At 42.3% G+C, this 9,157-nt stretch overlaps 1 non-coding gene across 1 annotated transcript; it reads left to right on the top strand.

The window, feature by feature from the left end:
• Window positions 1–7,109: 7,109 nt before the first annotated feature.
• Window positions 7,110–7,216, top strand: LOC135148162 (small nucleolar RNA R71). The gene has a single exon (XR_010286054.1). It is a non-coding gene; the product is annotated as a small nucleolar RNA R71 (small nucleolar RNA).
• Window positions 7,217–9,157: the final 1,941 nt, after the last annotated feature.

The raw sequence follows: 9,157 nt of genomic DNA, 5'->3' as shown, positions 1-9,157 counted from the left end.
CATATGAACAAGGCAAATTAACTACTGAAATTCATCGATAAATCCGCTAAAATCCCATGACAATGATTAGTTCATAATCGAACTTCTCATCATCATGGGTTCGAATGTAAACATGGTACTGAATAGGAAAAACAATATCAAAGTACTAGAACAAGAGTTAAGAAACAAATCCGAAACGAGCATCCAAAAGTATCGCCTACTTCGAAGAATTACAAAGATGAAATTATGAACTAGATCTTCTCCGTAGCCGTCACGTGCTCCTTAGAATGTTTCTAGGTTATCTTTTAAGTTCCCCAAGTCCTCCTTTAAGTTTCCCAGCAAACGGGCCTTTAAACGGATCAAAAACGTGCAAATCGGGCCAAAATTCCCGCTCAGGTCGTGGGGCGGCCGCGCCAAAGTTGGGGCCCCCGCGCCACCGGGGCGGCCGCGCCAAAATTGGGGCGGGCGCGCCAAATCAGCAGCCCTGACACCCAACCTTGTCACGTCCATAACTTTCTCCTCGTGCATCCGATTGCTTCGCCGTTTTTTTTCACTTAAAGCTATGATTCCCCTCTTCGTTCTCCTTCCAAGAAACCTACACAACACCACACTAAAACATATCAAAAATATCAAAAGCTTGAGGTCATTCCATCAATTTAAGCCAAAACGAAGGCTTCCAAGTGGATATAAAATCCACTTATCACACCCCCAAACTTAAACCGATGCTTGTCCTCAAGCATAGACACACACAAATACTACTAATGCAATGCATGAATGCAACTAAATGCCTACATCTAATCAAATCATGAAGTGTAATCCGTGTTAACATATAATCCTCAGAATATGCAACATTCTCGGCATTCACCTTTTTCACATATTAGCCATGTACTCTTTCACTACAAGTGTGAAGTGCATCGTGTGTGCTAGCATGCTCTCTAGTGAAACAAAACAAAGACTATCAAACTTCAACAAAGTCCTCACTATGAGCCGTTAATCAGAATAAGGTTTAAACACTTCTTTACTAAAGAGTCAACTACAATTTAGGGTCATCAAAGAATTACTATGCCTCTCCTATTTTTTTTCTATTTCTTTTTTTTCTCTTTTTTTTTTCTTGCTAAGTCTATAGTTAGGACGCTTCTCAGTGTAAATGAGTCACGACCCCCATTCGACTTCGCTTATTATTATTTTTTTTTTCTTTTTTTTTTTCATCAAGTAATTCTCCAGTAATCAAGGGCTGTGAAAAGTCACCAAGAATTTGCTTATTCTAATACATTTGCACTTAATACCAGCACAAGTACATGGATCGTCCCTTTCACATGACATTGCAATCTACCCATTGATCTCAAAGGAGTACTGATAAATAAATTTTTTTTCTTTTTTTTTTTTTTTTTTAGAAAGGCATATTCATCCCTTAACTCCCCCAAACTTAAGATTTACAAACTCTAAGTTCAAAAAGGGAATACTCCAAACTCTACGCCCGACTCAACGCAAGGACTCAAGAAACAAGTTAGTCTAAGTCTTATCTCTAGAGCATAAGTGTAATTACAATTTCCACACAAGCAGTTTCCAAACACAAGGCATCACATATAATCAAGACTACTAGCCAAGACATTAAGCACATAAACTCATCATAGGACATCAACTTGGAACACAACTTCACGATTCATGATTCATGCAAATGCAACTATATGAAACTACTAACACATACTAAACACAAGCATATATATAAAAAAAACTAACTAATATGTATCAATATGAAAGAATATGCTAAACTATATGCAACATGCAACCTATATGAACACACACATCACTACTAGTCCTTAGATTATTGGGGGAATTTTGGGTGTTGAATTAGGGCTAGAACAAGAGTTTAAAAGGCTGGGAATTAAAGGGAAGGAGCTGGGTTTTAACAAAAAACGAGCAAAAGAAAAGAAAAAAAAAAAAAATTTTTTTTTTATAAAACCCGCACCTGCCACTGCCTCACTCGCGCGGGCGCCCCGGCCCGGCGCGGCTGCCCCGCTCGCGCGGGCGCGCCAGCCGTGGCGCGGGGGCCGCGGAGTGGCAGTAGCCTTCTGCTGCTTGCGCGCGGGTGCCCCGTCCCGGCGCGGCCGCCCCGCTCGCGCGGGAGCGCCGGCCGTGGCGCGGGGGCCCCGGCGTGGCAGTGTGTTTTCGAATTTTTTTTTTTTTTTTTTTTTTTTTTTTTTTTTTTCGAACAGAAGAAAAACAAGAATTGCTTGAAAAAGCGTGGGTTGCCTCCCACGAAGCGCTTGTTTAACGTCCTTAGCTTGACGTGAAATTCCAAGAATTAGACAATAGAGAGGATGGTGCTTACCGACTCGCGATTCACCGGTCCTCCGAAATATGGCTTCACTCTTTGTCCATTCACTTTAAATGATTCCTCCGGTGTTGTTTCATAAATTTCTATAGCACCATGTGAAAACACCTTCTTTACTGTGAAAGGACCCGACCATCTAGATTTCAACTTCCCAGGAAATAGTCTGAGACGAGAATTAAAAAGCAACACTTGTTGGCCAATGAAAAACTCCTTTTGCACCAACTTTCTATCATGCCATCTCTTGACTTTTTCCTTGTAAAGCTTGTTGTTCTCATACGCCTGGAGCCTAAACTCGTCGAGTTCATTAATCTGAAGCATTCTCTTCTCACCAGCAGCTGTCATATCAAAGTTTAATTTCTTCAAAGCCCAATATGCTTTATGCTCTAACTCAGCAGGCAAATGACATGCTTTTCCATAAACCAACTGAAAAGGTGACATCCCCAATGGAGTCTTATAAGCCGTTCTATAGGCCCAGACGGCCTCATCAAGCTTCAACGCCCAATCTTTCCTTGAAGGACTCACAACTTTCTCTAGGATTCGCTTGATTTCCCGATTAGATACCTCAGCTTGCCCATTTGTTTGAGGATGATAAGCAGTGGCAACTCTATGATTGATACCAAACCGTTCCATAAGTGTTGTGAACTTTCGATTGCAAAAGTGTGAGCCTTCATCACTGATTATAACTCGGGGAGTACCAAAGCGAGTGAATATGTTTTTCTGAAGAAAACTGATGACTACCGCAGCTGTGTTGGTTGGTAAAGCCTTGACTTCAACCCATTTAGACACGTAATCCACAGCAAGAAGAATGTAGAGATTATTGCAAGATGAGATAAAGGGTCCCATGAAGTCAATACCCCACACATCAAAGATTTCAACCTCAAGGAGTACATTGAGAGGCATTTCGTCCCTTCTAGAGATATTACCAACCCTTTGGCAACGATCACACTTCAACACAAACTGATGAGCGTCCTTAAAGAGAGTAGGCCAAAAGAACCCCGCCTGCAGAATACGAGCAGCTGTCTTCTGTCCTCCATAGTGTCCCCCATAAGTAGAGTCGTGGTAAGCTTGCAAAATTCCTTCAATCTCACTGTATGGAATGCACCTTCTGATAATCTGATCTGAACCTTGTCGAAACAAGAATGGCTCATCCCAACGATACCACTTCGCCTCATGAAGAAACTTTTTCCTTTGAGCATACGACAAATCGGGAGGAATGACATTACTCACCAGAAAATTCACTATATCCGCAAACCATGGCTCTTCTTCTTGGACCCCAAATAATTGTTCATCAGGAAACGACTCATTAATTAACGTGGTGTCTTTGGATGCTCGTGCTTCATCTTCCAACCGAGAGAGATGATCAGCCACCTGATTTTCAGTGCCCTTTCTATCCTTGATCTCCAACTCGAATTCCTGAAGTAAAAGAACCCAACGAATCAAACGAGGCTTCGAATCTTTCTTCGACACTAAATACCGAATGGCAGCATGATCAGTGTAAACCAACACCTTCGTCCCCAGCAAATAAGACCTGAATTTCTCGAATCCATAAACAATAGCCAGCAGCTCCTTTTCGGTGGTAGTGTAATTTAGCTGAGCCCCATTGAGAGTCTTACTAGCATAGTAAATCACATGAAAGATGTTATTCTTTCTCTGACCAAGCACAGCTCCCACCGCATAGTCACTAGCATCACACATCATCTCAAAAGGCTCATTCCAATCAGGTGCAGTAATAACAGGTGCTGTGGTTAATTTCTTCTTGAGAGTTTCGAACGCAGCCAAGCACTCTCCATCAAATTTGAAAGGCACATCCTTCTCTAACAAGTTGCACAAGGGTTTGGTGATTTTAGAGAAATCCTTGATAAACCGTCGATAGAAGCCCGCGTGACCAAGAAAACTCCGAATCCCCTTTACTGAGATTGGTGGAGGAAGATTTTCAATTGTCTCCACCTTAGCTTTATCCACCTCAAGACCCTTGTTCGAAACTTTATGCCCAAGGATTATGCCTTCTTGAACCATGAAGTGGCATTTTTCCCAATTAAGAACGAGATTAGTTTCCACACATCTTTTTAGCACCATCGTCAAGTTGCTCAAGCATTCATCATAAGAAGTACCGAACACAGAAAAGTCATCCATGAACACCTCAACATTGGTACCAATCATCTCGGAGAAAATAGCCATCATGCATCTCTGAAAAGTTGCTGGTGCACCACAAAGTCCAAAAGAAAGACGACGGAAGGCAAATGTGCCAAAAGGGCAAGTGAAAGTGGTCTTCTCCTGATCCTCTGGTGCGATACAAATCTGATTGTACCCTGAATACCCATCAAGAAGACAATAGTACTCGTGACCGGCCAACCTATCAAGCATCTGATCAATGAAAGGTAATGGAAAGTGATCTTTTCTGGTGGCTTTATTGAGTTTTCGATAATCCATGCATATTCTCCATCCTGTGACTGTTCGAGTTGGAATGAGCTCATTCTTCTCATTAGCTACCACGGTCATGCCTCCTTTCTTAGGCACACATTGAACAGGGCTCACCCAAGAACTATCCGAGATTGGATAAATAATGCCGGCATCAAGCCACTTAAGAATCTCCTTCTTCACCACTTCTTTCATAATTGGATTGAGTCTTCTCTGATGCTAAACAGTGGGTTTACTACCCTCCTCGATCAGAATTTTATGTTGACAATAAGAAGGGCTGATTCCCTTGATATCTGCAATAGTCCATCCAATGGCTGATTTGAACTCCCTAAGAATTCTCAAAAGCTTTTCTTCCTCGATACCTGAAAGGTTAGATGCAATAATTACAGGTAATGTAGAAGCTTCGCCAAGAAACGCATACCTTAGGTGTTCGGGAAGTTGCTTAAGCTCGAGTTTAGGAGCTTCGACAATAGATGGTTTCAGCTTTTCATGAGAGTCCTTCAGCTCCGATAACCCAAGAGATTCAATTGGAGGATCCAACCGTCTTCTCCAAGGAGAAGCATTCAAGTATTGAAGGTGTTCTTCCTCCTCCTCATCTCCGAATTCCGAGTCACCCGATAGAACCCTTTCCAAGATGTCAGTTTTCAGCCTGTTATCGATTTCCGAATGAGCTGCAGCTTCGAGCATATCCACCTTAAAGCATTCTTCCTCATCTGATGGAAGTTTTATGGCATTGAACACGTTGAAAGTGACCATCTGATCTTGAACTCTCATTGTGAGTTCACCCTTTTGAACATCAATCAAGGTCCGCCCTGTCGCAAGGAACGGTCTCCCCAAGATGATGGGGATCTTCTTATCTTCCTCAAAATCTAGAATGACAAAATCAGCTGGGAAGATTAGTTTATCTACCTTTACCAACACATCTTCAACTATCCCCCTTGGGTATGTAATCGAACGATCAGCCAGTTGCAAAGACATATTAGTAGGTTTCAGCTCCGGAAGACCAAGTTGCAAGAAAATAGACAAGGGCATCAGATTTATGCTAGCTCCCAAATCACACAAACACTTGTCGAACGACAATTGCCCAATAGTACACGGGATTGTGAAACTTCCCGGATCTTTCAGCTTCGGGGGCAATTTCTGTTGCAACACAGCACTACACTCCTCGGTCAAAGCCACAGTCTCCAATTCCTCAAGTTTAAGTTTTCGAGATAGAATACCTTTCATGAATTTAGCATAACTCGGCATTTGTTCTAGAGCCTCCGCAAAAGGTATGTTGATTTGTAATTTCTTGAAGACCTCTAGAAATTTGGCAAATTGTTTGTCGAGCTTATGCTTTTGCAGTCTCTTCGGAAAAGGTGGAGGTGGATATACTTGCTTGACCCCAGTATCAGTTTTCGGGCTAGACTTTTCGGTTGATTCCTTGCTTGCTTCCTCGTTGACCTTATTCTTGTCAGCCTCAACAACAGTTTTTCCACTATCAGACTCAGATGAGAGCACGGGTGTTTCAACCTGTTGATCACTCTCTTCCTTGTTTCGCTCTGTTGCTGATTCTTTATCCTTCGTAACCTTTCCGGACCTCAAGGTGACAGCCTGTACCTGTTCCTTCACTTCCTTCTTGCCCGGATTGGCCTCAGTATCACTAGGAAGAGTTCCTTGTGGTCTATTAATCAACGCATTAGCAATTTGCCCAATCTGATTCTCCAAAGTCTTGATTGACACCGATTGGCTTTTCACCATTAATCTCAATTCTTCCAATTCTGATCTTTCATTGGAAGACTGTCCAGCCACCCCATGATTTTGTTGCTGGAATCCGGGTGGATGGAATTGCTGTCTCGGTGCAAACTGTTGTTGAAAACCAGAAGGGTTAAAAGTTCTAGATCCTTGTTGCTGAAACTGTTGCTGTTGTTGTGGCATGTAATTCTGATTATTGCTCCAGCTGAAATTCGGATGATTCCGATTATTAGGATGATAAGTGGCCGGAGCTGGCTGTTGTGACCTCTGAAAGTTGCTCACAAACTGAGCGGATTCGCTCGATATAGCACACTGATCCGAAGAATGTGCTCCAGCACAGAGCTCGCAGACTGAAGGTGGCTGCTGATTTCCTAGATTTGCCAAAGAATCCACCTTCATAGTAAGAGCCTTAAGCTGAGCAGCTATGGCTGTAGTAGCATCAACATCTAGAATTCCTGCTGCTTTGCCCTGATGAAGACGCTGAGTAGGATTCTGATATTCATTCGCAGCCATCATCTCGATCAACTCATAAGCCTCATCATAGCTCTTAGCCCATAGAGCTCCGCCTGATGCAGCATCGAGCATTGGCCTCGATTGAGGACCCAACCCATTATAAAAGCAATTAATAACCATCCAATCAGGCATCCCATGATGTGGGCACTTTCGAAGCATCTCCTTGTAGCGTTCCCAAGCTTCACATAAAGTTTCACCAGACAACTGAGAGAATTGAGTGATAGCATTCCTGATTGCAGCGGTTTTAGCCATAGGGAAGAACTTAGTAAGAAATTTCTGAGCCAGATCCTCCCATGTCGTAATAGATCCTGCAGGAAGAGAATGCAACCATCCTTTCGCCTTATCCCTCAGAGAAAATGGGAACAACCTCAATCTGATGGCATCGTCCGTAACACCATTGAACTTGAAAGTGTCGCAGATCTCAATGAAGTCCCGAATATGAGTATTAGGATCCTCAGTCGGAGAACCCCCAAACTGCACTGAGTTCTGTACCATCTGAATAGTGCTCGGTTTGATCTCGAAAGTGTTGGCCTGAATTGCTGGCCTGACAATGCTCGATTGAATGTCATTGATTTTAGGCTCAGAGAAAGCCTTCAGAGCCTTAGGAATATTCACAGCTGGTGGTTGATCACCCATCGTATCAATCTCTTCCAATTCTTCCTTAACTAATGCTTCCTTACGAGCCTGAGAACGTGTTCGCATACACGTCCCTTAAGTACCTGAAACACACACAACGAACTAAAGTGAGAAAAGAATCCAAGTCACTGAACTTTAACGACCACTAATGACAAGCACATAAACTAAAATAAACACCGAGTCCCCGGCAGCGGCGCCAAAAACTTGTTCGCACAAAATCACGCAAGTGTACGTGGTCACAAGTAATATAGAATATTATTCAAGTTCGTACCCACAGAGACTGGTGTATTCAGAAATATGCACTTATGCACCAATGTATGATTATTATTCAATGCTTGGACAAGTATCAATTTAGGTTTTGGTTTTCTACTTAACTAATTCGATTCGAATTATGAAACTAAGAATTTGAAACTAAGAGAATAACGATTACTAATGAGAATAAAACATGGGATTCTAGCTTCATTAACAACTTCATTCAGAGTTCTACCTTAATTCGATTGTAATGGTTGATAACTAATCAGATAACACGAAACTGATACACGCTAACTGTCGTTATACGTGCACCATACTGCTACTCATCCACAATTAAGATAGAAGGTAAACAGACACCAATTATGCTTAGACCCTATATGTCTATAGAATTTGAAAACATAACGGTTGAAGAGCAAGTTATCTATCAAGATTACATAGGGCGATGCAAGATGGGTAAAATCACATCACAGGTCATGTTATCGAACACGAAACCTATGCTCGCATGGCAAGTTCTAAATCAATATATTCACTGTCGCTTCAATAAAGATTAACAAGCAATCTTAGATGTTAGCTACGCATCCAAGACGAATAAGCACAACCAATACGAGGAAATCAAACCATCACATATGAACAAGGCAAATTAACTACTGAAATTCATCGATAAATCCGCTAAAATCCCATGACAATGATTAGTTCATAATCGAACTTCTCATCATCATGGGTTCGAATGTAAACATGGTACTGAATAGGAAAAACAATATCAAAGTACTAGAACAAGAGTTAAGAAACAAATCCGAAACGAGCATCCAAAAGTATCGCCTACTTCGAAGAATTACAAAGATGAAATTATGAACTAGATCTTCTCCGTAGCCGTCACGTGCTCCTTAGAATGTTTCTAGGTTATCTTTTAAGTTCCCCAAGTCCTCCTTTAAGTTTCCCAGCAAACGGGTCTTTAAACGGATCAAAAACGTGCAAATCGGGCCAAAATTCCCGCTCAGGTCGTGGGGCGGCCGCGCCAAAGTTGGGGCCCCCGCGCCACCGGGGCGGCCGCGCCAAAATTGGGGCGGGCGCGCCAAATCAGCAGCCCTGACACCCAACCTTGTCACGTCCATAACTTTCTCCTCGTGCATCCGATTGCTTCGCCGTTTTTTTTCACTTAAAGCTATGATTCCCCTCTTCGTTCTCCTTCCAAGAAACCTACACAACACCACACTAAAACATATCAAAAATATCAAAAGCTTGAGGTCATTCCATCAATTTAAGCCAAAACGAAGGCTTCCAAGTGGATAT

Source organism: Daucus carota, chromosome 7 (assembly GCF_001625215.2).
Source record: "Daucus carota subsp. sativus chromosome 7, DH1 v3.0, whole genome shotgun sequence".
NCBI classification, from domain to species: Eukaryota; Viridiplantae; Streptophyta; class Magnoliopsida; order Apiales; family Apiaceae; genus Daucus; species Daucus carota.
This window is presented reverse-complemented; position numbering and strand designations above follow the sequence as displayed.